This window comes from Leucoraja erinacea, chromosome 10 (genome assembly GCF_028641065.1).
Source record: "Leucoraja erinacea ecotype New England chromosome 10, Leri_hhj_1, whole genome shotgun sequence".
NCBI lineage: Eukaryota > Metazoa > Chordata > Chondrichthyes > Rajiformes > Rajidae > Leucoraja > Leucoraja erinaceus.
In genome coordinates, this window is record NC_073386.1 from 35,136,482 (window position 1) to 35,160,665 (window position 24,184).

At 43.8% G+C, this 24,184-nt stretch overlaps 1 long non-coding RNA gene across 1 annotated transcript; it reads left to right on the forward strand.

Moving 5' to 3' along the window:
• Positions 1-20,848: 20,848 nt before the first annotated feature.
• LOC129701028 (uncharacterized) lies at positions 20,849-24,015 on the forward strand. The gene is made up of 2 exons (XR_008724142.1): positions 20,849-21,371; positions 22,453-24,015. It is a non-coding gene; the product is annotated as an uncharacterized LOC129701028 (long non-coding RNA).
• Positions 24,016-24,184: the final 169 nt, after the last annotated feature.

Genomic DNA, 24,184 nt, shown 5'->3' on the forward strand with positions numbered 1-24,184 from the left:
ACTTAAATAAAAGAGCTCTTCTTCCCCATAAATGAAAAAAATAACCATGTTGTTTACTTGATTTCCAACATTACAGTAAGTGAAATTCCAAATAATTGATCTTGTTTGAGTGCTGTGGGAATTATTGCGAATAGTTGTGAGTATTTTTGGTATTATGGAATCGATATATTGAAAAAGATGTATCTGGGCTTTCTTTATTGTTCAGCAGCAGATGTATAAATTATCCACTTTACAGAAACAACATCATTCATTGCATATGGAAATAACTATTCACAACATGGAAGTGTTGATTCATTGTCTGACATTGTAAGTGAGGGAGTTGATTGCATATTAAAAAATCTCCTTTATTAACGGGTCGTAATGGAAAATTTTCATTTAAGGGCTAAGAACCAGCAACATACTGTTGAGAAATTAAAGCAAAGAACATCTGTACATTGTGGGCAGCTTGGTTGTAATCATGTACAGTCTGCACTGGTTTGCACAAACGTTTTTCAGTGTACCTTGGTACATGTGACAATAATAAATAAACTAAAACTATCACTAAAAAAATGGTCTTGGTTATTTGTGAAAACACAAGCTGAATTCTTTGGCCATCATTAATTTCCAAATCCAATAGATCTGCATCATTACGGAGTCTCGTGCCCAGAGTAGGGGAATGGAAGGCCAGAGTACATAGGTTTAAGGTGAGTGGGGAAAACATTTAATAAGAACCAACTTTGTTACTCAAAGGTGGTAGGTATATGGAACGAGCTATGGCAGCATTTAAGAAACATTTAGACAGATACATGGATAGGACAGGATTACAGGGAAATGGGCCAAATGCAGGCAGGCGTGACTAGTGTAGATGGGACACGCTAGTCGGTGTGAACAAGTTGGGCTGATGGGCCTGTTTCCACGCTGTATATCCCTATGACTATGACTCCATGACACTAAAATGTATGAAAAGGAAGTACTGTAGATACAGAGAGCTGGAGTAGCTCAGTGGGTCAGGCAGCATCGTAGGAGAACATGGATAGGTGACGTTTTGGGTCAGAACCTTTTCGGTCTTTTTGTCTCACAGCTTCTGTCTTTTCGATTCTGGCCTACTCACCTAATTTAATCAATCATCTACCAGGCTTTGGCCTGCCCCTCCTCTCTTCCAGCTTTCCTCTACCCTCCCCTACAATCAGACTGAAGAAGGGTCCCCACCTGAACAATCACATATCCATGTTACCTGAGATGATGCCTGACCCGCTGAGCTACTCAAACATTCGATAGATGCAAAATGCCGGAGTAACTCAACGGGTCAGGTAGCATCTCTGGAGACGAGGACTAGGTAATGTTTTGAGTCAAGATCCTTCTTTAGACTGAGAGTCAGGGGGGAGGGAACAAAAGTTCAGAACTAATCAGAGCTGGCTCTGATGACGAAAGAAAGATGGAGCCCACAATGGTCCATTGTTGGCTGTGGAAGAGGTGATAACGAAGGGATATATCGATGCGAACAGTGGAACTAACGGGATGACTAGGGTGGGGGAGTGGCAGAGAGAGAGGGAATACAGAGGTTAGTTGAAATTAGAGACATCAAAAATCATACCGCTGGTTTGTAAGCTGTCCAAAAAATATATCAGATACTGTACACACTGTGTCTTCTTTTGTCAACCAGCATCTGCAATTCCATGTTTCTACTATGAGAAGAAAGTATGTGTTTCAAAGCCCTGGCAATTATATTTGTTTCTCAGAAATTCATCATTCACATTTGCCACAGAAATTTGATCAGGAACGTCCTTGCAAAAATGATGTAACCATTCCTTTGAAGTTTACTCCAATTAATAATCTGTTACAAAACCAATTTACAGACAGCGGGATGGCTTAACCTTACAGCACCTTTTCATATTTCTTGGAAATGTTTGAAAATGCCTCAGGTAATGGGTAGAGTTTGTCAAACTTACTTTATGAAAATATTCTTCTCTCAATAATCACAAGCCACATGTGATGTTTAGTTTAGAGAAACAGTATGGAAACAGGCCCTTTGGCCCATGAGTCTGGACCAACCAGCGATCACCCCATACACTAGCACTGCCCTAAACACAGAGACTATTTACAAAGGGCCAATTAACCTACAAACCCACATGCCTTTGGGATGTGGGAGGAAACCGGAGCATCCGGAGAAAACGCATAAGGTCACAGGGAGAATGTGCAAACTCTGTACAAACAGTACCCATAGTCGGGATCGAACCGGGATCTCTGGCTCTGTGAGGCACCAACTCTACCGCTGCCAATTGTGCTAAAGCAGAAAGAGGTTAATTGCATTTCAGTATTTGTCCCTATTACATTAGTGCAAAGCAGTGGTTTCTTTCTAAGCAAACAGATGCCAGTAGACATATCGTTCGTTGCTGCTGAAGTTTAAAGTGGATCATCGTCCTACAAGCTACTTAAGCTATTTCAAGGCATTCCTGCCTAATTTAATTAATAAATTAAAACATTTTAAACTTTAGTATCTTTCATTGGAAATCTTTTAATTATCTTTAATCGGACTTTAGTAATCTTTCCGCATTCTATCACCAAAAGTCTTCTTTAGACCTGGGCCCAGAGCGGACCCCATGGAAAATGTGCCACCCCCCAACGACACCGCCATGTCAGACGACGTGCAACACTCATTGGACCGGCCGGAAACAGAAGAATACCCATAACCATGGAGGTAGGTGGGTCTGGTTCCTACCAGTATATATACTAACACATGGGAGTCACGATTGATCAGTATATACTCAATAGCATTAGTGAATACAAATACATTCATACTAGAAAAATTGCCACCAGTTCAACATTCACCCCAGAGGGTATTTTTCCCCTCTCCGTTAAAGAAACGAGAGGGACAAGCTGAACTGGTGAGACTAATTACAAAGGGTATCATGGGAAAACCTGAACCCTTGCAATTCGTATCAAATATATTCACTAAACCCAAAATAGATGGTGGATGCCGCATCATCATTGACTTAACTTCACTAAATATGTTTGTTAAGTATATACATTTCAAAATGGAACCGGTTGTTACTGCCAAACAACTAAATTCCAAAGGATACTTCATGGCAAGCATTCATCTTAAAGATGTTTACTATTTAGTACCATTCACAAGGATCATCGCAGATACCTGAAATTTACCTGGATGGGGCAGCTATAGCAGTTTAAAGCGTTACCCAATGGGTTCACATCAGCCCAAGAGTGTCACCAAGACACTAAAACCAGCTCTGACAATATTCAGAAGACAAAAACATATTGTCATGGCATATCTTGATGATATCTTAAATGGTAGGCAAGACCATGGAATTGACTATGTTAGCTGTGTCAGCTACCAAACAGTTGTTTGAAACCCTGGGATTGTCTTACATCCAGATAAATCTAAGTTGAAGCCATCCACTATCATGGACTACTTGGGCTTCACAATTAATTCAGTCTACGTGACTGTAACATTGCCAAGAGAACGTTTGGCATAGTTTCAGCCTATTATCATCATTAACCCTACGTCAGTTATCCAAACAGATGCCAGTGCTCTAGGTTGGTGAGCAACTAACTCTATATCCAGCACAAGTAGTAGATGGACTAACCCAGAGTCATCGTTACCACTTACACTGGGCATTAATTATCTAGAGATGTTGCATGACTGTTATGGTGTAAAAGCATATGCATAAATATGCATCACTTGCATGTACGGTTACAAATAGATAATACTACGGAGGTGGCCTACATTAACCATATGGGCGGCATAAAATCGGTATCATGCGACAAGTTGGTCAACACAATTTGGCAATGGTGTGTCCAAAGACATATTTGGCTATCAGCAACTTACCTGCCAGGTAAGCTAAATACAGTGGCAGACACCAGGTCACATAAATTTAATGACAACATCGAATGGATGTTAAAAGCCCCCCAAAAAAAACAAAAAAAAAATTATTTGCATCAAGGCTAAATCACCAGGTACCTATGTATGTCGCTTGGGAACCAGACCCTGAGGCAGCAGCGGTAGATGCATTCGTGCTGGATTGGGGAAATTCTTCTTCTATGCATTTCCTCCCTTCTGCCTCATCAGTCGGGAACTGCGCACAATACAAATGGACTCTGCTTCAGGTATTTTGATAGTACCCGACTGGCCTACACAGCCATGATTCCCAATATTCCATGACATGGTTGTTGAAACTCCGATGGTATTCCCCAGTGACCCAGAGTTATTAACACCCAGTGTCGGACGCAAGCAACCTGTGCCATGAAAAAATCAAACTCCTGGGTTGCAGATTCTGCACAAACCACTTCTGGGACTGGGATTATCAGAACAAACCGTCGACACCATGTCAGCATCCCTCCGAACATCCACTAAAAAACAGCACTTGTCCAGCATCAAAAAATGGGAGAAGTACTGCTTGGATACAGGGACCACCTACTCAACCGCTACAGTTACCAACGTACTGGAATTCCTGGCGAACCTTCACCACGATGAAGGACGCAGCTACAGAGCCATCAACACAGCTAGAATTGCCCTGCCTGTCTATTTAAAACCAGCTCCAGGACAACAGGCCATGGGGTCGCAACCGCTGGTGGTCAAACTAATGAAGGGTATTTACAACTCTAACCCCTAGACCAAGGTACACCCATACATGGGATGTCAGTGTGGTCCTGACATACCTCAGGGGATGGCCACCAGCCAGATCCCTCAACCTGGAACAATCTATGCTCAAAACACTCATGTTGATGGCACTTGTATCTGCACAGAGGGTCCAGTCACTACACCTATTGCGACTGGACAGCATGCTCACAGCTCCAGACCAGATCTCTGTCATTATCCAGAGACTGATCAAACAGAGCAGACCAGGAACACCTAATCCAGTCGTGGAATTCCGGGCTTACCCGCCAGAACCACGGTTATGTGCCATGACCCACCTACTGTCCTACATAGACACAACCAAAATATTCGAGGGAGATGAAAAGCCTTGTGGGTCAGTCATAAAAAACCTTATGGTCGGGTGACGAGCCAAACCATTGCGAGATGGCTCAAGCAGGTGCTAAAAACTGCTGGGATAAACACTAACATGTACAAATTTTATTCCATCAGGGCAGCATCCATGTCAACGGCTAAAAGAATGGACGTGCTTATAGACCACACCCTGGCTACAGCAGGATGGTGGGGGGAAAGACCGTTCAGAAATTCTATAATAAGCCGTTGGCAAAACCTGTTTTATTTGCAGAAAAGATTTTACAGACTGCAAATATATAATTTATGCCCAGGGGAGCAATTTAATTTCTTTATTGTTATTGTTAAAAAATACCATTGTGTTTTTCTACAAACAGATTCATTGGTTGATTACGATAACACACTTCCTCCCTCAAGGACTTCGGCAGTGCGTGAAATAATGCCTGTTACACGGTTTGAAATCACAGAGCTTTGAAGTCTTCACGGAATCACTCACGTGACTCCGAAGTAAAATAGTAAGATTAAACGAGAACTTACCAGTTTGAAGTTTGATCTGTATTTTATGAGGAGTTACGATGAGGGATTACGTGCCCTCCGCTCCCACCCTCAACAATATGGGTCAAACTGATAAACTGATGTCTCCTTGTCTTTACTATGTTTACTTCAATAATTATGTCTATCTGTGATTCCACACCGCTGCTTTGAAGTATGCCGCACATGCGTGCTGAGCGGGTTCTTCACGTAATCCCTCATCGTAACTCCTCATAAAATACAGATCAAACTTCAAACTGGTAAGTTCTCGTTTAATCTTACTATTTTACTTCACAGTTTTTTCTCAGGATGTGATGGAAGACTCACTGAATCAAATGGCATGAGACAACTGTGCTTAATTAGAATGGATTTATTGTGTTAACATTGGTTTATTCAGAGGTCTTACCATTCAAACCCAATCTTAATTCAGCTAGTTTATGTAGTTGGTTTTAGGTGCCAAAGAATCTATAAAAGGCATCTTGACTCATTGGGTCTAGCTTCAACTTGTGTAGTTCTTAAATTTACTTAATTTACTCACCGGACTTCATATTTAATCATAGGTTCCTTGACTTTATATTTATTGCTTGGTACTATGTAAAGCCTGCATTATACATGACTTTTGATGCAGCCACACACTGCATGCGTTTTGCAGAGGCGTAATGATATTATCAATGGTTCAATGGCTCTTTATGGTTCGTTGGTTCTTTATTATCATGAGAACCAAGATACAGTTAGATTCATTTTTTGCTTAGTGATCATTAGGATTATTGCCGCACCACGTACAATCCTAGATTAAGAATGTATAGAATCAGCCCATGAGTACATATGCAAGAGTCGCCAGGTTTTGACTATTTTCAAAGTCCCAGCTGCTGCTGGCCATGAAGGCCCATTGCAGCCGTCGCCTCCATCCAGTCGTCCTGCGAACCGTCATTCTCTCCTCTCCTCATCAGGCCACCTTCAGCCTTTGATCCTCGCGGGACACCTCCCACAGCCGACCTTGAGATCACGGAAGGTAAGACCCCCGGTTCTTCTTACCGGCCCTTTGTCCAATATCCGCCGCCATCGCTGACTCCCTCCACCCTCACATATGGTTCCTGATCTTTGGGAGACGGGTCTCAGGATCAGGCTCCCACTCCAGGTGGGTTCCCGGTTCCATGGTGGGTGTCAGGCCTGTTGCCAGGGTATAGCTGCGGCCCGTCTGGATTTCTTCTGCCACGTGCGACCCACCGGGAGTTATGAGGGGCCACCAGCCTTGTGCACCAAGAGGTGTGAAAGACGGTTAGACAACTGAAGGCCATCAATGAAAGGGAAGGGAGGCGGAGATGGACAGGTGGAGGTGTTCAATGAAGTATTCCATGGCATGGTTAGACAACATGGTTAGGGCGGCATGGTGGCACAGCGGTATCGTTACTGCATTATCGGTGCTGTCTGTATGGAGTTTTACATTCTCCCTGTGATCGTGTGGATTTTCTCAGAGATCTGCGGTTTCCTCCCACACTCCAAAGACGTACAGGTTTGTAGGTTCATTGGCTTGGTATAAGTGTAAATTGTCCCTAGTGTGTGTAGGGTAATGTTAATGAAAACATAGAAAAGTAGGTGAAGGAGTAGATCATTCAGCCCTTCGAGTCAGCTCCGCTTTGTGTGGGAATCGCTGATCAGTGAGGAAGCGGTGGGTCTGTTTCCACACTGTATCTCTAAACTAAACTAAACTAAACTAAACTAAACTAAACTAAACTAAACTAAACTAAACGCCATCAATGATAGGAAAAGAGAGAGATTGAAGGACTAAGATGAGACGATTAGGATTCCATGCAGCAAGAAACAAAAGATCACTCCAGGAAGAAGGCTGAGTAGTTTCTGAAATATTACTATTACTCAGCATAAAAACTTATATATTCATTTTATACTCTTTGGAAAATCAATTCAGTCAAACCATGGAGACTAATTGTGTTTCGGCATAAAATATATCCCTGGGTGAGGGGTGATCTTATAGGGGTGAACAAAATGATGAGATGAATAGATTGGGTAAATGCACAGAGTCTCTTGTCCATAATAAGGGAACCAAGAACCAGTGAACATAGGTTTAAGGTGAGTGGAGAAAAATGTAATAGGAACCTGAGGGATAACCTTTTTACAGAATGGAAGGTGAGTGTATGGAACGAGCGGCCGGAGGAGGTAGTTGGGGGAGGTTCTATCGCAACGTTTAACAAACATTTAGACAGGTACATGGATGGGATAGGTTTAGAGGGAAATGGGCCAAACGCAGGCAGGTGGATCTAGTGTAGATGGGGCATGTTGGTCAGTGTGGGCACATTGGGCCGAGGGTCTGTTTCCACGCTGAATGACTCTTTGACTCTATTTCATATTTTTAGAAGCGGCATTAATCCATCCATCTAGCCAGCCCCATTCACATGCCATGAGTATGGACATGTGGAGAGATAGCTCTCCTTGGCCATAGAACAGTTTTTGGCTGCTCTTTCTCTGATCAAGTTCCAAAATGGTCTTGAGGGACAGTTTTCTGAAGGCTTCCTACTATATGCTCAAGAATAGATGGTTTTCAAAATGCTATGTTCTACAAGTGACTGAAGCTGTTGGTGGCTGCTGCTTTTTTCCACAGCTAAGTGCAGAACGTCAGTGCACATACAACATAGAACAGCACAGAGCAGGAAAAGGCCATTCGGCCCACAACATCCATGCCGAACAAATATGCCCAGATATACTAATCTCCTCTGCCTGCGACTAATTCACATCACTCCATTCCCTGCAAAGCCATGTTCCTATCCTAAAGCCTCTTAAATGCCACTACCTCTGGTAGCGTGTTCCAAGCACCCACCGCTCTCCATGTAACGTACTTGCCTCACTAATCTCCTTTAAACTTTGGGCCTCTCACCTTAAAGCTATGCCAACTATTGTTTGACATCTCCACCCTGAGAGAAAAGGTTCTGACTGTCTACCCTATCGATGCCCCTCATAATCTTGTATACTTCTGTCAGGTCTCCAAAGGTCAAGAGAAAACTATCCGAGTTTGTCCAACCTCTCCTTGCAGCTAATGCCCTCTAATCCAAGCAGCACTCTGGCCAAAGGTCGAGTAATCACAAGGAAATAATTCTGAACAGTGGTGACTACGTGAAGCCACTGCAAAATTAATTTCAGGAAACCTGCCAGGTAAGATGAAAGGCTCAAGCAGATAAGAATGCAATCGATGATATGAATTGCATGACAAATGAAGCACCAGAAATTGTTCAATGAAATAATGAGCACCTTGTTGATAACGTGAAATGGATAAAACTAATATGCTGAATTAATCCTTATCAGTCATTCTTAAAAGCTTTCTTCACTCAAGAAATTTGTTTCACAGTTGTTTTTTGGAACTGTAATTAGGTGAGGAAGATTCATCAGCATTCCGTTTTCCCTCATCATTTACTGTACATCCGTCCCTGCTAATTGCTGCTCTGGGAGAGGTCTCGGCAAGATGCCTGATTCAGGTTTAGTTACAGAACCACCACTTACTGCACTGCAATATTCACGACAATATCTAAGCAATACATTTCAAAGCCTCTACTCAACATTTTATTCAAAATTCACACATTATGCTCGATCATTTTAATTCAGAGAGTTGTAGAGAGTCATGCACCATGGAAACAGGCCCTTTGGTGAACGTTCCATGCCAACTAAAATGCCCCATCTATGCTAGTGCTATTTGCCTATGTTTGGCCTATATCTCTCTTAGCCTCTCCTAGACATGTACCTGTCCGTGTATCTTTTAAATGTAAAATAAACTAAACTAAATGTTGCAATAGTATCTGCCTCGACTACTACCTTTGGCAGCTCGTTTCATTTACCCACCACTCTCTGTGTGAAAACATTGGGGGTGTGGTGGGGGGGGGGGGGGGTTGGGAGGGGGGTGTGGTGGGGGGGGGGGGGGCGTTGGGGGGGGGGGGGGGTGGGGGGGGGGGGGGGGGGGGGGGGGGGGGGGTGGGGGGGGGGGGGGGGGGGGGGGGGGGGGGGGGGGGGTGGGGGGGGGGGGGGTGGTTGTTAGCTCAGGAGGAATTTACAGGCTGGGGAGCCACAGAGTCCCTCAGCACCACACATAGTGTGCCAGGCCCTCTTCTGCTTGTCATATACTGCCAGGGGTTGCCGCACGATTGCTGCCTCGCTAACGGTCTGTCTCATCTTTATCATTCTTTGTGTTTTTAGTTTGTTGCAAAATGTATGCTTCATCTTATCTTTAGTTGTTGTATTTGTGGGTGGTGATGGCACGACCGAGATGCAACTTTTTCCATGTCGTATCTCCGTCCGCACTGCGGCATGACATCGTGGAGTTGGTGGCCTCTTGTTTGGGACTTCTAGAGCTGCAATGCGGAGCCTGCAGACTTTAACATTTTGGTGCGGGTGATCCCTTTGCCAGGAGTCAGCCTTTGGTGCTCTAACCTGCAGGAGCTACGGACTTTAATATCGTGAAGCTCGCGGTCCCTGGTTAGGGAACGATTTCCGGGACTCCAAGCCATAGGAGTTTCGACCGTCCCTGATGCGGGAGCTTAGACCGCCCCAACGTGGGAGCTCGATCGCCGGCTGCGGATGGTTCGACTCCCCCGACCGCGGGAGGAAAGGAGGAAAGAAGATAAGACTTTGTTGCCTTCCATAGCAGTGGGGAATGTGGAGCAGCCGCTGTGGTGAATGTTGATGTCAAATTTTTAAGCAGTTGTGTGTCTTGTTGCTTTTTTTGGTATGACTGTATGGCAAACCAAATTCCTCGTAAGTTGCAAAAACATACTTGGCTAATAAACTACGATTATGATTATGATTATTATCAATCCAAACTAACAGAAAGGCTTCGGAAGTTTGCATTGAATTTGTTCACAATTGCTAGTGAGAATCAATAAGTATGGGTGAAACCAGCATGATAATTTATGAGTGTCTCGGTGATAGTGAACGCTGCCGACAAGAATGGTGTTGCTCCATTCACATTTGCGTGGGAGGAATTGAAGGAACTACCTTATAAATTTACATCTTCTTTCATAGCCTCAGGTTAGTGTTAAGTGTTGAACAGCCAACAAAACAATTAACTGTGGCTACAATGGCATATGCTAGCTAATTTGTAGTCTTTAAGGTGGCTTTAAAATCAATGTAATAATGGGATAATAATCTGCTTGAGTTGTGTTCGTTGAGGAATGCATAATCGTAATCAAATGAGACCATATGATTTTCACAGGCCAACCTTACTTCCCAGCAGGTCTCCCTGCATTCTCCTGAATTTCTGTTTGGTCTTCCTACCAGAACATAGACTTACTTGATTACTGAAGAAGGGTCTCAACCCTAAACCTAATCTCACCTATTAACTTTTCTCCAGAGATGCGTTGTAATTCGCTGAGTTACTCCAGCTTTTTGTGTCTATCTTATACTTGCAAGGTCTTCATTGCACCTAGGGCATCTCGTTATTGGAAAGGTTCTTAATTAGTAAGGGTATCAATAGTTACAGGGAGAAGGCAGAAGAATAGGGTTGAGCATGAAGAATGGGGTTGAAGAATGGGGTTGAGTGGGAAAAATAGATCAGCCATGATCAAATGACAAAGCAGACTCGATGGCCTGCATTGCCCAGAACTGTCCTATGTCATTTCCTACATAACCATGCTTTCGACCCTTCAGTCTGAAGAAGGGTCTCGACGAAACGTCATCTATTCCTTTTCTCCAGAGATGCTATCTTACACGCTGTGTTACTCCAGCTTTTTGTGTCTATCTTCAAAACCAGCATCTACAGTTCCTTCCTACACAAACCATTGAACCTGACTGTATAACACTGTATAACAGTTTTGATCTCCTAATTTGAGGAAGGACATTCTTGCTGTTGAGGGAGTGCAGCGTAGGTTTACAAGGTTAATTACCAGGATGGCGGGACTGTCATATGCTGAGAGAATGGAGCAGCTGGGCTTGTACACTCTGGAGTTTAGAAGGATGAGAGGGTACCTCATTGATACATATAAGATTGTTAAGGGCTTGGACACGCTAGAGACAAGAAACATGTTCCCGATGTTGTGGGTGTCCAGAACCAGGGGCCACAGTTTAAGAATAAGAAGTAAGCCATTTTGAACGGAGACGAGGAAACACTTTTTCTCACAGAGTCTGTGGAATTCTCTGCCTCGGAGGGCGGTGGAGGCAGGTTCTCTGGATGCTTTCAAGAGAGAGCTGGATAAGGCTCTTAAAAATAGCAGAGTCAGGGGATATAAGGAGAAGGCAGGAACAGGGTACTGATTGGGGATGATCAGCCATGATCACATTGAATGGCGGTGCTGGCTCGAAGAGCCAAATGACCTACCCCTACACCTATTATCTATTGTCTATTGTCTATTGTCAAAGGCACGAGTTATGAGGAACAGTTTGGATTTGTTAAGGAAAGAAAGTAATGAAATGAGTAACTCAATGGGTCAGGCGGCATCTCTGGAGAACATGGATAGGTGATATTTCGAGTGCGGACCCTTCTTCAGATTGATCCATGTTCACTAGAGATGCTGCCTGACCCATTGAGTTACCTCAGCATTTTGTGCCTTTCTTTGTGAACCGACATCTGCAGTTCTTCATGTCTCCATTTGTTAAGGGAACAACCTGTCTGATGATTTGATTTTGATTTGATTTGATTTGATTCAATTTATTGTCATTGCACTTTTCAGTGCAACAAAATGGTTTAGCCTGCAGTCATAACATAGAATAAATAACAAACACTCAACACAGTTTAAAGTCCCAAAGTCATTGTCTCTTCCCTTCTTGCTCTCCCTCTGCGCTGAGGCAATCCAAGCCTCCGATGTTGTGACCCCGTCGGGTGATGGTAGGTAAGTCCCGCGGCTGAATCCGTGCTCCACAAACGGGCCGGTTCAAACTTCGCGGCCCGGGGCGGTCGAAGCTGCCGAAGCTGCCGCCCTCCAGTCCAGCGGACGCAGCTGTAGTTGCGGGAGCTCCGGAAAACAGAACTCGAGCTCCCGATGATGTCGTCCACTGGCCCGCGGCCGAAACTCCAAGGCTCCAAAGTCGGGTCGGAAGTTGGGTCGCACCACAACCACAGCCCCGAAGTTGGCCAGCCTCGCGTTGGTAAGTCCTGATACAGAGTTCTTTGAGGAGGCAGAAAGTTTGAGATGATTTACACGGATTTGACCATGGGCTTTGACAAAATCCCACATGACAGGTAGTTTAAAAAATAAAAATCCAAGGGAGATTGCAAATTGGATTGAAACTGGTTTGAGTGCAGGGAAAAAGGATAATGGTTGATTAATGTTTTTGCAACTTGCAAGATGTTATCGTTAGGATTACCTAGGGTCCAGTACTCAGTCCATTTCTCGTTGCAACATATATATTAATAATATAAATCTGACTGTAGGAGCTATGATGATGATGCCTATAAATGATATATTAGCTTTGTGATTTAGAGTGGGGAGGAAAGCTTTGGCCAGCAGGAAGATTTAGATGGTCTGGTCAGTTAGGCGGATAAGAGGCAAATGGAATTTAATTTACAGAGTCAAAGTATTGGAAGTTGCAGCCATCATGGGAATACACAGTCTGTAGGAGGATATTGAGTGGCTTGGAGGAAGAAATGTGTTAAAAAAATGCCATTGGTCTTCCCTCCACCACCTTCTCTGCAACTGAAAATTAACTTATTTTCGCTCTTTGCTCATTCTGACAAAGGTTTATTGACCTGTAGCGTTAATTCCATTTCTCCTTCTGGTCGGCATTTTGTGTTTCCTGCATTTTCAGCTTTTACTCCAGATTTCCTACACCTGGGAGTTTTTTTTAGCCTTTTTTCCATTGTATTTAAAGTTATAGTGACATAGAGTCGTACAGCACAGAAGCAGGCACTTTGGGCCAACACGTCAAGGGTCTGCAGCGGTAGAGTTGCTGCCTTACAGCACTTGCAGTGCCAGAGACCCGGGTTCGATCCCAACTATATGTGCTGTCTGTACGGAGTGTGTACGTTCTCCCCGTGACCACGTGGGTTTTGCTTCGAGATCTTTGGTTTCCTCCCACATTCCAAAGACGTGCAGGTTTGTAGGTTAATTGGCTTGGTAAATTGTCCCTAGTGTGTAGCATAGTGTTAATGTGCGCGGATCGCTGGTCGGTGCGGACTTAGTGCCTGTTTCCGCACTGTATTTCTAAACTAAAAAAACTAAACTAAATGTCCAAGATGACCAAGAGGCCCATTCGAAGCTGGTTGCATATTTCACATTTGGCCGATATCCCTCTAAACCTTTTCCAACCATGTACCTATCCAAGGGCCTTCTAACTGTTGTTGTAGTACCTGCCTCAATTACCTCCTCTGACAGCTCGTTCCATATACCCACCAGCCTCTGAGTGAAAAAGTTGCCTCTCAGGTGAGAAAGGGAGGGAGGGGGGGGGGGGGTGTAAAAAAGAAGGGGTGTTGGCTAAAGATTAATATTCATACTGTTGGGTTGTTAGCAACTCAAGCGGAATATGAGATGCTGTAGCAGTTTGCATGTGGCCGCATTCTGGCAATGGAAGAGGCCCAAGAGAGAAAGGTCAGTGTGGGAATGGGAAGGTGAATTAAAATGATTAGCAATTGAAATATCCAACAGGCCTTGGTGAATCTTGGTAAGTGTTCGGTGAAACAGATTGCCTCGTCTATCTACACTTGGTCTTGGCATGCTGTAGGTAGGGCCAAGTCACTGCAATGAAATAGGCCAAAACTTCGTCATTCATAAAAGTTGGTGGACTGATAAAAAAAAAAAAGACAATGGGAGAAGGTTTAGAGGTGGTCTTGTTAATTGATGTTTACACAGTGTTCTTTACATTAGGGACCTCTTTATAACTGATTTCAGTTATATTGGACAGGGCCTGCCAACAGTAATCAGACTGTTTCTTTGCGAACACAGGCTGCTAGTTACACTGCAGAAGGTTATTGAAATTGACAAGGCATTGCTTCGATCCACACTTGTGCAATGATACTCTATTACACAGCGTAACAAATAGCCTTTAGTATTTTAGCTTGCAGTAACGAAAATACATTTTTAGCTGCTAAAAAGAAGTTTATATTGAAAACAACTCGTTACGGAGTGACCTTTATTTAGACTTCGCTTTGGAATTTAGAGATACAGCGAGGAAGCAGGACTTTCGGCCCACCAAGTCCACGCCGACCAGTGATCACTACCTACGCGAACCTACACACACTAGGGGCAATTTTTACAATTTTACCGAAGCCAATCTTACCTGCAAACCTGTACAATTTACAATTGACAGAAGACAATTAACCTGCAAACCTGCATTTCGTTGGAGTGTGGCTAGAAACCAGAGCACCCGTAGAGAATCCATGCGGTCACAGGGAGAACGTACAAACTCTGTGCAGATAGCACCTGTAGTCAGGATTGAACCCAGGTCTCTAGTGCTGTGATGCACTAGGTGGTTGGAATGAATCCCTTTCTCAGTTATAGCCGACAATCGGCAATAATGGACACCTTTTCCCCATTGCCAATGGTCCATTAGAATGAGGATTATCTGAATTTCCACAGATAATAAAGCTGTCCATATTCCAGGCAGTAAGGTGTAGGCAACTTTCCAAAAATAAACATACACAATCTAGGAAGTGAAAATCTTCAACGACAGAAACCCTAAACTTAACATAAAATAACCTAGTAATGGTTTCTCAATTTCAAATAGAAGCAGAAAATATTGGCAATTTATCTAATACCCTGTACTCAAGAACAAAGGAATATTAAAGGGCTTTCTCACGGTGCGACCTGAAGCAAGACCTAACAAGAGTTTAACATCGTGGGAACCTTCTGCGATAGCAGTACGGCATTCGTGGACCACCGAGGACCTCCGTGGCGCTGACGGCAGGCAGTCGTGTGACTTGGTAAGGTCGGGAGAAAATTAAAACATTTTTGAGTTTCTCCAAGAGTGTCTTGAGCAGCGTTGCAACATTGTATGAGTGCAGATGCCAGTGCGATATCCGTGCGATATCCGTAATGACTCTTACGAGTACCGTGGGAACTCCTGCAAACGGCAAACCCGGAAGCTTGACAGAAGGGACATAAGGTGAGGTTAAATAAATATATTTTTTACTATCAGATTGATGTCTGCAACTCTTCATTAACACATCACTACAAAGAGGAATGTCTCTAATGTTATAATCCCTCTCATGCTGAAACACAAAATAGTTGAAGGGAGGTGAAATAATCACATTTTTATTCTTTTTCATTTTTGAGTGTCCAAGTACCTCACTTGCTGAGCTATTGTACTCCAGCAGTTTGTGTCTCTTTTTGTCTGAAAGCAGTTTCTAACTGGAGGAACTCCGCGGGCCAGGCAGCATCTACGGAGGGAAATTGACAGGCGAGCCTTTCCTCAGGCTGCCTTATCTCTCTACACACCCCACCCCCTCCCTCCAACTGCCACCCACACACACAAATGCTGGAGAAACTCAGCGGGTGCAGCAGCATCTATGGAACGAAGAAAATAGGCAACGTTTCGGCCCGAAAAGTTGCCTATTTCTTGTGCATGTGTCGGAAGGAACAGCAGATGCCGGTTTAAAGAGAATGAGTAACTCGGCGGCAGGCAGCATCTTTTGGGAGAAGGAATGGGTGACATTTCGGGTCGAGACCCTTCTGATATGCTGCTTGTCCCGCTGAGCTACATGTTGTGTCTATCTTCGTTTTAATCCAGCATCTGCAGTTCCTTCCTGGCCGAATCCGATTGAAAGATGAGAGGCTGGGTGATAGAAATCATTAATTGAATTAAATAACTAGATACCTGTCTAATCGTATCTACAGGATTGGACAGGCTAGATGGAGGAAGAATGTTCCCGATTTTGGGGGAGTCCAGAACCAGGGTCCCAGTTTTACAGTCTACCATGGGAACTCTTTAATTACAGCGGGAAACCTTCAGTTTCCCAGGGGGTCGGGACGGGACTGGAGTTGGGAGGGAAAGGTGGGGGAGTCGAGGGAGAGGAGAGGGAGACAGATGGGGGTGTCTTCATTTAGTGGCGGTGGGTGTCTGTCACTGAAACAGGCAGGTGAGATTTCACATTCACCTTGTGTGCGCCTCTCTCTCTCTCTCCCTCTCCCTCCCTCCCTCTCACACAGGCATGAATGGATGAACTCCGCGGGCCAGGCAGCATCTACGGAGGGAAATGGACAGGCGACCCATTCTTCAGGCTGCCTTATGTCCCTCCCCCCAACTCCCACCCACACACGCGAATGCTGGAGAAACTCAGCGGGTGCAGCAGCATCTATGGAACGAAGGAAATAGACAACGTTTCGGCCCCGCTGCACCCGCTGCACCCGCTGAGTTTCTCCAGCATTCGTGTGTGTGGGTGGGAGTTGGGGGGAGGGGGGGGGGGGGGGAGAGAGACATAAGGCAGCCTGAAGAATGGGTCGCCTGTCCATTTCCCTCCGTAGATGCTGCCTGGCCCGCGGAGTTCATCCATTCATGCCTGTGTGAGAGGGAGGGAGGGAGGGAGAGAGAGAGAGAGGCACACACAAGGTGAATGTGAAATCTCACCTGCCTGTTTCAGTGACAGACACCCACCGCCACTAAATGAAGACACCCCCATCTGTCTCCCCCTCCTCTCCCTCGACTCCCCCACCTTTCCCTCCCAACTCCAGTCCCGTCCCAAGTTCGGTCTGTGAAACGCAACACGCCAGCCCCGACAACCAGCCCGGTGGTCAGTCCTTTGAAGATAGACACCAGTTGCTTGGAGCAACTCAGCGGGACAGGCAGCATCTCTGGAGAGAAGGAACGGGTGGCGTTTCGGGTCGAGAGCCTTCTTCAGACTGAAAGTTTCACCTCTCAGTAGATCATAAAATAACACAATCATCACGGTCAATGTGAGACACAGTCTTTATTCATATTTGACAAAATAAAAAGACGACTTCTTGCACATATTGAGAGAAGGTGCATCACACCAAACAACATTTGTCTAAAAAAACACAGATTATTCTTCAGCTCATTAAAGAGCTCGGGTGAAAAAAACCAATATAGTGTGTGACACAAAGTAACATCATTTGTGCCACGTGATTAACTACACTACAGTCCACGATGTTCATTCACGATTAACGGGAAAGATCGGGAGATGGACAAGTCACTCGCAAAAAATGACAGAATTGCAGAGTACCGTGGGAACTCTTTACTCTACCTCCCGCTATATCGTGCGGAACTCTTGCTGGACCACGACCACTTCACTCTGGTGACATCTTGCATCAGGTCACACCGTGAGAACTGGCCATTAGGATTCCTAATACACCCGGGATGGGAGGTTTGTCACATCTTTCATCATGAGGAAACATCATGAATAACAAAATCAATGTTTAGAAGAGAATGATTAATCCCTTTGAACACTAAATCTTAAATGTTCTTGTCATGGCACATTGTTGTTGGTATAATATTCTAGACTTTACTCTTCTCAGCCTGTCTGTGATTAAATTAAAAACTTGTTGCAACTATCTCTCCTGGTTTAGTTTAGTTTATTATGGCCACACGTACCGTGGGACAGTGAAAAACGTTTTGTTGGGTCAATCCAGTCTAATGAAGACTATGCACGATGACACATAAGCTGTCCACAGTGCACGGATAAGGGTGAAACATTTAGTGTAAGATAACGTCTGTTGAAGTCCGATTAAAGATAATTTAAATGTCTCCAATGAGGTAGATGGGAGGTCAGGACCGTATTCTAGCTGGTGATTGGATGGTTCAGTTGCCAGATAGCAGCTGGGAAGAAACTGTCCCTGAATCTGGCGTTATACGTTTTCACACTTATATACCACTTGACTGATGGGAGAGGAGAGGAGAGAAAAGGGAGTGTCGGGAGTGAGACCAGTCCTTGATTATGCTAGTAGCCATGCCGAGGCAGCGTGACATGTAGATGGAGTCAATGGAAGGGAGGTTGATTTGCTTGGTGGCTGTGTCTTGTGATCTTGGATGTGATAATAAATTATAATTGAACCATTGAACCATTGAAATTTGTCTCTCTGTCCTTCTGCTGTATTTCATTCAATATTTTTTTATTTTATTTACAATATAAACTTTATTCATAAAAAACATGCATACAAAAGTGCAAAATGTTCAATACATTCTTAGTTAAGGTTTAGGTTCATTATTGTCATTTGTACTGAGGTAATGTTTTGCACGCTATCCAATCAAATCAGATAATACTATATATACACACAAGCTCACAAGCTTGTCTTGGCTGTGTGTGTGTGTGTGTGTGTGTGTGTGTGTGTGTGTGTGTGTGTATATATATATATATATATACACATATATATATATACACACACATATACACACACACACATACATACATATATACATACATATATATATATATATACACACACACATATATACAGTACAGACACACATATACAGGTATCTATAGCATTTCTCGCTGATGGAAGGACTTTTCAGAAGCCGGATAACAGAGGTTACAGATGGTAAAAAGCTGTTTTCCTGAGTCTGGTGGTGTCGGCTTTCAAGCTTCTGTACCTTCTGCCCGATGGGAGTGGGGAGTGTCTATGCACCAATAAAACACTGAAAAATGTGTCAACTAAAGTGCTGTTTAGAGTGCTGTTGAAATCCCAATGATCCTTATCCGCTGATGAATTGCTCTGGTTGTCTCTAGATGCTTTTATTATGCATTGTACAGGCTGCTGATTATGTGGAATGTAACATCAGAAATGTAAAGCTTCACACTGTTAATTTGGGGATAATTGGGTGCTGTGACCTAACTTTCCAGGAGCTGTGGGCAACATATAGAACATAGAACAAAGAACAGCACAACACAAGAACAGGCCCTTTGGCCCACAATATCCATGCTGAATATGATGCCAAGTTAAACTAATCTCCAATGTCTGCATGTGATCCAAATCCCCCCCATTCCCTGCACATCCATGTGCCTACGTAAAAGCCTCTTAAACACCACAGTTATATTTGCTTCCACTACCCCCAGTGGCGCGCATTCCAGGCACCCACAACTCTCGGTCTAAAAAATTGTCCCAAACATCACCATTTAACCTCGCTCCTTCTAACTTAAACTATGCTTTCTGGTGTTTGACACTTGCATCCCTGTAAAAATAGTTCTGTGTCTACCCTATCTGTGCCCCTCATCGTTATACATGCTTCTGTGAGGTTTCCCTTCAATCTCCGGTGCTCCAGAAACACCAATCCAAGCTTGTCCAACCTCCCCTTGTAGCGAATGCCACCTAATCCATGTCGCATTCTGGTAAACCTCCTGCACCCTCTGCAAAAAATGTGATGTCGCTGCTGATCATTCTATGGGGAGAAAAGCTGAAGAATTACAGATTTCTGAGGTAATAGGGAAATCAGATTCTAAGGTGAGTTAGAGAACCTTCCTCACCTCCAGAAAATGGAGCTCGAGTGTAATCCAGTGGGTATAGATAAGTTAAGTAATTTTCAATGCAGTCTTGCACAATTCTGAATGTTATTAAAATTATTTGATCTTTGTACTCATATCTTAAAACCAAATATAATTCTGAATTCCAGCGTAGCATGATTTTCAATTAAAATTACTGGGGATTGATATAGATATTTATATTTCTGAAGACAGAGTCATTTAAATGATAGCATGTGAAGGATTCCATTAAGTCCCACAGGGTTAAGGTCACCCTGATTCAAGGAGTTGACAATCAAGAGTTAAGTTCACAATTCAGATGAGCAGAATTAAGCCATTCGGCCCATCGAGTCTACTCTGCTCCATTCAATCATAGCTGATCTATCTTTCCCACCCAACCCTATTCTCCTGCCTTCTCACCATATTTCCTGACACCTCTGTCAATCTCTGCTTTAAAAATACCCAATGCCTTAGCCTCCACAGCCATCTGTGGCAATTAATTCCATAGATTCACCAACCTCTGACTAAAGAATGTTTTATTCTGAGGCTGTGCCCTTTGGCCCCAGACTCTCCCCACTAGTGGAAATACCCACTCGACATCCACTCTATCCAGGACTTTCACCATTTGGTAAGTTTTAGTGAGTTACCCTCTTAATTGTCATATTACCAAATTAAATTCGTAGTTAAAGCATCACTACAGATTGTAAACACAGCAGTCAGTGGATTATAAAACAACCAAATAAAATAAAATGTACATTAAGTAAAAATACCAATATACTGCAAAAAAACAAAACAAAGCCCAAAGTCCCTTGTACAACGCAGGCAGGTTGTAGTTTGGAATTTCTAGTGTTCAATAGCCTGATTTTTGTTGGGAAGATGTTGGTCTTGAATCTGGACATTACAGTTTTCTGTCTCCAATACCTTTTTCCTGATATCAGGAGTGAGCTGAGAGCACGAGCAGGGTGGTATAAGTCTCTGCTGATGCTGGCTGCCTTTTTTGAGGCAGCGCCTCCTATAGATCCCTTCTATGGTAGGGAGATCAGTGCCCGTGATGGACTGGACAGTGGACAGACCATAATGGCTCACAGACCTGGGACCACAATGATCAACAGAAATGGTAGTCGCCCATCCTCAAAGAGCTAGTGAATATCGTGACTCAGAGCTGAGACCACCCGGACCTACAGATCTGGAGACCACCCTGACCAAAGGCACGGGAGATCACCCAGACATACAGAGAGCAAGACCACGTTGACCCACAGGGATGAGGCCACCTTGACCCATAGGCCTGGGAACATCTTGACCTACAGGATGTGGGGGCAACATTTTAATACCGAGCGTGATGAGAGCCCGGACCAAAGATCGTAGAGGGACAAGATAGACCACTCCTCGAAAAACGCGTAGTATGACGTGTGTGACCGTCGACGCCATTTTGTTAAGCATTTATTGGGCTGTAATGGCGTCCTCAGCTAAATCTACATCTCACTGCTCCGCTATCAACTGTTCTAATCGTAAATCTAAACGACCAGAGCTGTCATTCTTTAGGTTCCCCAATAAAAAAGAAAGGTAAGAATATATTATTATAATTTTCAGTCGATATTCTGTCGTGAAAATGTTATTTTCTGTTCTCCCATCAACAGCCATTGGGAAATGGGTTTGTCGGTACATTATAAAGTTATTAGACTTATGTTTAATAGATCTTTACTTACCATAATAATAAAGACAGTTTTAACACTTCTGTACATTTTAGGTTTTGTTCTTGTAAGGGATTTATTTCCAAAATATGGCCCGCGGACACATTAGGCCCAGTGGCCACGGGATTTTTCGAGCTCAGATTCGTGTCCGAGAATGCGGCGGCTGTTACCTATTATATCCCTCGAATTGCCGAGACATCACAAGCAAAGATCACAAGCCCGCCGTGATCACAAGCCCGCCCATTCAAATATTATACAACTCTGCTCTATCATCTTTGGGTGCAATGGTGGGTCGGGGGGTTAGGCGGCGGCGGCCGCAATCAAAGATACGAGAGCAGCTCTGCTCTATAATCTTTGGTCGGAATGGGACGGCTGCGCGTTATAATGTGCTATCGTTCCACTCCCTCTCCCCCTTCTCCCTCTCCCCCATCTCCCTGTCCCCCTTCTCCCTCTCCTCTCCCTGTCCCCCTTCTCCCTCTCCCCCCTTCTCCCTCTCCCCCCTTCTCCCTCTCCCCCCTTTTCCCCTTCTCCCTCTTCTCCCTCTCCCCATCTCCCTCTTCCCCTTCTCCCTCTCTTCTGTCTCCCCTCTCTTTCGATCTCTCTCTCCCCTCTTTTCTCTCGATCTCTCTCTCTCCCTCTCTTCTCTCGATCTGCCTCCCTTCCCTCTCTCCCTCCCTTACCTCTTCGTGAGAGTTGGCAGCTCTGCTATGCCTTGGGTCCAAAAGAGGATAGAAAGAAAATACTTAATGGTCTTTGTAAGAAGATTTTAATAAGCTCTTCTACATTTAAGGTAAATTGACATATTAGAGGCAAAATACATCTTCAACATACAGATCTCCACACAACTGAAAACAATTGCATTTAAGTGATATATCATCCATTGTTCAGGCATGTAGTTATGATCATCTTTCTTCTTATTAGTTAATCCTAAATGATATCTCCTGTAATTTCAGATGTCAACAGTGGGTCCAGAATACTCATCGACAAGATCTCCTGCACCGAACTGCAGAGTATTTGTCAAATAACTGCCGTCTTATGTACATTGTGTGAAATTGTGATTTGTTAACTGCACAAAACTAATGCAAATGGCGATACATGCCTGCATTTGGCCCATACCCCTCTAAACCTGTCCTAACCATCAAATAACCTAACAGAACTGTCATGAGGAAAGATTTAAAAGACTAGGCTTGTATTCACTGGAGTTTAGAAGGATGAGGGGGGATCTTATCATATTGTTTACAGTGTACTATGTTTACAGATTCTGTTGTGCTGCTGAAAGTAAGAATTTAATTGTTCTATCTGGGACAAGCTAGATGCAGGAAAATTGTTCTACATGACAATAAAACCCTCTTGTTAGATGCAAGGGGATCTTATAGAAACATCTAAATGAATAAAAGGACTGAACAAGCTAGATACAGGAAAAATGTTCCCAATGTTGGGCGAGTCCAGAACCAGGGGCCACAGTCTTAGAACAAAGGGGAGGCCATTTAAGACTGAGGTGAGAAAAAACTTTTTCACCCAGAGAGTTGTGAATTTGTGGAATTCCCTGCCACAGAGGGCAGTGGAGGCCAAATCACTGGGTGGATTTAAGAGAGAGTTAGATAGACCTCTAGGGGCTAGTGGAATCAAGGGGTATGGGGAGAAGGCAGGCATGGGTTATCGATTGGGGCTGATCAGCCATGATCACAATGAATGGCGGTGTTGGGTCGAAGTGCCAAATGGCCTCCTCCTGCACCTATTTTCTATATTTCTAAAACACTCATCCAGCAATCCTCGAGCCCACCAGCTCATCCCGTAGTCAATTCATCAGCTTTTCCATAAGAACTTCCATCAGTTCTTGCAAAAGAATGACAATCAGCCAATCTCGATTACCCTCAGCCCATCAAGCAGTCCCTTAATTCGCACAGAAGTCTGAACTATTGAATGCTCACTGCATCTCTTTCCATGTCAGCAAGTTAATATCCAGCTGCATATGAACCATGTGAAAAATGAATAAATAGATGCATGTGGTGCAGTGATTTGTGCAGCACTATAGGCCTGGAGACCAAGAGGAGTTCACCATTGAACGGAGTTTGAACGGGGGGCTTGAGGCCCCCGACCGAGGAAGAACAAAAGGAAGGGACTTGAACTTTATTTTGCCTTCCATCACAGTGAGGAATGTGTAGGAGTCACTTTGGTGAATGTCCGTATTAAAATGTGTTTTTGAGTGCTGTTGCTTTTAATTGTATGACTGACCTGGCCAATGAAATTCCTCGTATATTGCAAAACATACTTGGAAAATAAAATCTGATTATGATTCTGAAAAGCCTTTCCCTTCCATACTCTTTCCTCTCTTTGATCTTTTTGCAGCTGACTGCCTTTCTGTACATGTTGCAAGAGATTGTCGCGGCATCCAGCATCCTCGGAGAATGTAGAATTAAAGGCAGTTTTAAAGATGGTTATTTGCCTCAAAATTGGGTTATTGTATCTCCAGAACCTCCCCAGAGGCTCTGGGAGACACAAGGTTCAAGAGGGAACACAAAAAGCCTAATTAGGAAGAATATTAAGAGTAAGATTTTCAATTAAAATACTGTAATTGATGGAAACTTGCCTTTAAATTGGTTCCTGGATGAAACCCTGATGGTTCTCACATTGTCTCTTTAAATTTACTCTCCTTTTCACACTTGCATTAAAACACACAGCCAC